The sequence below is a fragment of the Triturus cristatus genome, chromosome 2_1 (genome assembly GCF_964204655.1).
Source record: "Triturus cristatus chromosome 2_1, aTriCri1.1, whole genome shotgun sequence".
NCBI classification, from domain to species: domain Eukaryota; kingdom Metazoa; phylum Chordata; class Amphibia; order Caudata; family Salamandridae; genus Triturus; species Triturus cristatus.
In genome coordinates this window covers 347041810-347047809 of record NC_140581.1, presented here as the reverse complement: position 1 = coordinate 347047809, position 6000 = coordinate 347041810, and positions in this window count along the sequence as shown.

The following is a 6000-nucleotide window of genomic DNA, read 5'->3' as shown; positions in this document are numbered from 1 at the left end:
AACAGGACACTTGTGTTGATAGCTCGTGAGGCGCTGTCGGCTACATCTAGAGCGCAGCAGATACAGGTGTTGGTGATAAGCTTACCCTCCTGTATTAGGTCGTTAGTCTTAGTTTTATATTTTTCTGGAAGATGCTGTAGTAGGGTCTCTAGCTCGTCATAATGTGCCCTATCATACCTCGCTAACAACGCTTGAGTGTTGGCGATACGCCATATGTTAGCTGCTTGTGATGCTGTGCGCTTACCAGAGGCGTCTAAGACTTTGTCGGGAGGTGGAGCATCTCCTGAGGTTTGAGAATTAGCCCTCTTTCTGGCATTGGTTACTACCAAGGAGTCTAACGGTATGTGGCCCTTGATGTATGCTGGATCTGCTGGGGCAGCTTTATATTTCTTTTCAATCCTGGGGTTAATAACTCTTGCCCTGACAGGATCTTTAAACACCTCTGGTGTGTGTTTAATTGCCCCTTTCAACATGGGTAAGATGGAGGTAGACTTTTGTGAGATATCAAAAGTATCCAATAAGAAATCTTCCTCCACGGGGTGTGTGTGTAAGTCGACCCCGTGGTATTGTGCAGCTCTGTGGCCTAGCTGGTTGAAACCCATGGTATCCTCTGGAGGGGAAGGTCTAGAGGGATAGATGTCGTCCTGTGGCACATTAGGGACAACTGGTGTGTTATAATCATCCCAGGGGTCTGGTGTAGAAGGTGGGCTAGGATCCCCGGGTGGCTCATCGTCTGCATCGTCCCCAGTGTGATCAGAGGCATCATCATCGTCCACTGGTGGAGGAGATGGTGTAGGAGAGTGGTGTGGTGGGGGAGGTGGAGGAGGAGGTGGAGAATGGATCATGAGAGCAGATGTTGCAATATCTCTCTTTTTAGGTGGTGGAGCCTGTGTAGGCGTGTCCAGTGGTTGTTTCTTGGTGCTAAGAATGAGTTGACCAGTCTTTTGATCTCTTAGAAGAGTTTTTTGTGTGGGGTCCGGTTTAAAAAGCTCTTCTGTTGGAGGCTGTTCTTTCGGTGCCGATTTTTTCGGTTCTGAAGACTTACGCGGCACCGACTCCGAGGCGGGTTTGTGTTCTTTAGGCTTGGAACCATAAGGCTTTAAAGTCTCTGTAGGAGCATGCGTGCCCGGTTGTTTTTTCGGTTCCAGCTGCTTTTTCGGTTCCGAAGGTTATGTGTGTGAACCTTTCGGGAGCGGCTTTTTGCTCAGTTCCGATGTTTTCTTCGTGGGGTTGGTTGTAGTCTATTTCGGTGCCGAGTGCTTGCATGTGGAGGCAGTAGTCGGCACCGAGGCGGAGAACGACGGTTTCTTTTTCGGTGTCGTTTGGGTTTCGGCACCGACGGTAGGCTGACTCGAACTCGAGTGGCTTAGTTGTTGGCTTCTTTGCCGGGCCCGAAGGTGGGGCATGAGAAGCGCTTTCTCGGTGTGCACCTGAGCCTGAAGGTGAAGGTGTGACCGAAGCCTTTTTCGGTGGTTGGGGAGGGGCTCGAGTCGACGTCTCTACTTACGACCCGCTGCCCAGGAGTGATGTCCTCGATGTCGGAGTCATCGGCTTCGGATGAGCTGATGAGTCCTGCTTCGGCCTGCACTTGTTCTGGAACATCGACACCCTCGTGGAAGATGTCGTCGGGGATGGAGGTCGACGAGCGAACCATTGTTCGCCGAGCTCGACGATCTCGAAAAGTGTTTTTGGAGCAGAAAGAGGCACAAGCTGGACAGTCTCTGGCCTCGTGCTCCGGAGAGAGGCAGAGGTTACAAACCTCATGCAGATCTGTGTGGGGGAACTTCGACCCACATTGAGGACACTTCTTGAATGAAGTCCTTTCCATGAGCCAAAAGTCAAGGCCCAGGTAGGCCTGAAGGCCTTCGTCAACGACCGAAATCGAGGAATTCGATGTTGAAGAGATGCGCGACGAGTAGGGATCGTGATCGAAAACAATACCGGAGAAGGATGAAGGATTGCACGTCGAAAGTAGGATCAGTAACAGTACCAAACTGGAGCGCGAGAAACACATCCGAGCCCGATGGCGGGAAAAAACAATCTGAAGAAGGAGCCAATGCCCATGCGCACTATCATCCAAAGGAGGAGTCACCTATCTTGTGACTTCCAAAGACTTTTCCAAAACAAAAACAAGTGCAAACATCCGGGCCCAACACCAGATGGCGATCTATGCATAGTGTGTGATCTGCAGCTCATATGCCTCAAACATGCATACGGGAAGGGATGGGGGCAGTTGACAGGGTATGCAAACCCAAGATAGAGAACCCCTAATACACAGGAGCACCTCTCAGAGACTGCGGGGGAAGCGGTAGCTGCTTTGGCATTTGGGTGAGCGGTAGGAGGTTGGAGAAATTAGTGGTAGTCATTTTCCTCACGCTGTGGGGTCTGACTGTATCCATGTTTTGAGATTATTGTTGTAGAATTTGTGGCACTAGTTGTGGGGGCCCTGGGGGTGAGGCTGAGGGATGGAAGGTAGGGGATGAAAGCTTCATTGTGTAAATTTGATGATGAGGTGCACAGTACTGTACCGTTGATTGTTATTGTTACTGTTACACTTTTGATTGGTTATGATGCAATTGTATTATCCTGATTTGATACTGCATGTGGTCCTAGTATCTGGCCAGATATCAACCAACAAAAGGAATACAGAAATAAAATGTTGACTTTCGTATGTTTAAGTTAGCACAATTAGGCCACAAAACAAATTTAATTGGCCTGTTGGTCTGGTTGTACAAAAATGTGGTTTTTAAAAGTTGCACTGCGGACAAGATTTTTCTCTTGTGCTATGTTTTTTCCTTTTGTATAAGCTAGGTGAAAATTTGATCTTTTTCATGGTGTTGTTTATTAAAACTGTAGCAATTAGTGTGGTTCAGTGAAGCCTGGTGGAAATATTTTAATGTGTATCAAAACCCAAGACTGTTGCTTCCTGTAGCCTCAACTGTATTGTCTATTTGTTTTTCAGTGGTTTATTGTTCCTTAACACAATGTCATTTACCCTTGTATGTAGGGCAAAGAGGATGAATTGTATTAATAATTTGGGTGCTGATTGTTTTGGGCCATGTACCTTTATTAGTTCAGCCCTGTGATACCATCTCACGTTATGTTTTGGCCATGATTCTCTACTCTTGTGAATCTATAAAAAGTGCCTTATTATAAATGTGTACCAAAAAGTTTGCGCGCTTCTATGAAGGCAGTCCCTATATCAGTATTCTAATTTGAGACTCTTCTTAGAAGATTTCTGGAGGTCTACCTTTTGCTTATTATGAATTATTAAATTGCTTGACTAATTTTTTTGATTTCTGTAATAATTATGTATTTTAAATAAACCTTTGTGGTTTCAACTTTGAATACTGTCCTGAAATTGCCCTCGGGTCATCGCACTTTGGGACTCACACAGCGCTGTTCTTGTGTATTAACCCTGGACCATTACATTTATTTGGTGCAAGGTGCGGGCAGTAGTCACCCAGACTACCGCTTTTACTTCACCCCCAAATTAACCCTGCGAAGAAAAAACATTGGCAGTGCTCTGCAAACTTGAGCTGGTTATGTTTTTTTAGATTTCCCAGATGGGGACTTCATTACAATGGAACATTTCTATATTATGGATTGTTCAGGCACTGATGTTACCACTGACTGCCAAATCAACTAATATTTCAGAAAGTGCTTATACAGCTCCATGCAGTTTGAAAGTCCGATGATTAGACCTTTAATGAGAAATAAATGGAACTCCAACTTGCACAGTCCAATGTGAAGAAAAAAAAGATTAGTCCAACTGCTTTGCGCATAATGTTACCTTGTCACTTAACTGTAGATTAAAAATCATGGATTTATGTTCCTCAATAGATTCTCCCACACCTTACCTAGATCAGTGAATTGTGGACTTAGAGGTGATTCACTTTATTCTAGGTGCAAAGCCACATGCACTAGTTTCCTATTTTTGGAGTGGCTGTGTCCATAGATCAACGTTTTCTGGAATGATATCACCACGGTGTTTTTCAAAATGGTAGATTTTTTAAATAAACCAGCGCCTCAAAAATGCCTATTGGCTTTTGAAAAAAAGTTCCACCAACTGTGAAAGCTTTAGCATTGTTACTCACAATAAGACAAGTAGTGGACTATTCGGGGAAGGTGTTGCATCCCCACTTGTGAACTATGGCTCAAAAATCTTATGTGCTGCAGCAAGTACCTTGAATCATATGCAGATATACACCCCACCTCCTTCTATCCCAGACACATTTGGGATCCACATTTGGGATCCCCTGAGAGGCTACTTGATTTCTCATGCTAATGATTCTTTTGACACTGGTCAGTGATACTCCAGAGGAGAATTGTAGTTCATGCTTCTCCTCACACAAGACACGGCAACTAGGCTCTTTATTTTCCATGTCCCACAAACACATGTTCATGTAATTTTTTGATGATTCTGTGAGTACTGTAGCTGCAACTCCTCTATATTGACCTCACCCAATTTACTTGAGGATCTGGTCAACCAACCAACCAAATGTGTACCAATTTTACATTATGCTGTATTGTGTACTTGTTAAATATGTACGTTGTTAAAAACAATAAAAAAGAGATCATTTAACTTGCTCTTCTTCCAAATCAGGATTTCCCTTGCCAGTGCAGTGTGGAGATGCCAACTTTCAACCAGTGGGTGATCCTCAGATTATGGGCAATATTATTATTATTATAGTGCTGGATCCGTCAGTACTTTTTGATGGTGTAAGTCATCGGACGCAGCTTCTGCCCTCTCATTTTGCATAGTGGTTAGGATAGTTAGGTGTTGCTTTTAAATTTTGATGTTAAGGGTTGTTCCATATTCATGTTTTTGTAGATCGCATAGACTTTAAATTGTTTGAATGTGAGGCTGTCTTTTGATATTGTAATGTAAAAGTTTTATATTAGGTTTACTGGTATATAAAAGCTTTTGTGCTCCAAAAGAAACTTTTCTAATTCAAAGTCATTGAATTAACAGAAATATTCTTCCTAAGTCATTAGGTGCAGTGTTTTAAAACGTATTTGGAATAATTGGAAAATATTTATAAATATAACATTTGTAATATTTGTAAGGAGACGGTTATTCTCTCTCGTTCACGTTTTGTTTCTAGAAACCAGACAAAGTGTTTAACCTAGCTTTCTGCTTTTTACCAATGTATCTGTAAAGCATGTAGTCCATGGTATTTTCACTTACTGATTAGCTCATTTTAACTGTAGACATTATCAGATGCTTAGACTTATGTTTTCACCATGCCCAAGAGTGTGTGATATTATTTTTATTCTGAGTCACAAAGCTGGAATAATTCCAAATTTTATAGTGCTAAGAAAAACTTTCCTTCTCAGGAATACATGCCTGATAGAACTCTTTGTGTTTCCCTGTCCTTTCAATTTGACATTACAAAATTACATTTTGTTTCTGTCTGTGAAAACATGTTTTCCAAGTCCACCACCAAAGTTCCTAATAGTTACTTTTCCTCTTGATAAAGTCACCTGACTTTTAAACAGCATCCATTTTTGTATAACAGCATAGAATGCTTGACCATAATAGCATTAATTCTTGGTCGGAATCCTTAATTTGAACATTTAAGCCAGATTGATATAGTACCAAATTCCAATTTATAAATAAATATCTTATTTCATATATCTTTATTATACTTATATTGCTGTTATTTGTATTTTTTATTCAACTGCTAGTGTTCGGGGCATACAAACCATTGCTGTATACTATTAATACGAGAAATATGTACAAAGCAGTTGTGAACATGAAGTACTGAATTTAGCATCAAACACTGATAATGTTAACCATGTATTTGTAAACAATAATTACATTTGGGAGGTTAGTAGAATTGTACAAAATACAAATGAAACAATTGGTGTCAACTTGAGACCATTCCTAATTGAAGAAGTATTCCTAGGTAACCCAGTCTGTACCACAACAAACACATTTAAAAGAAAATATATGTATGTCATTTTAGCATATAATATAGCCACGTAAAATATTTC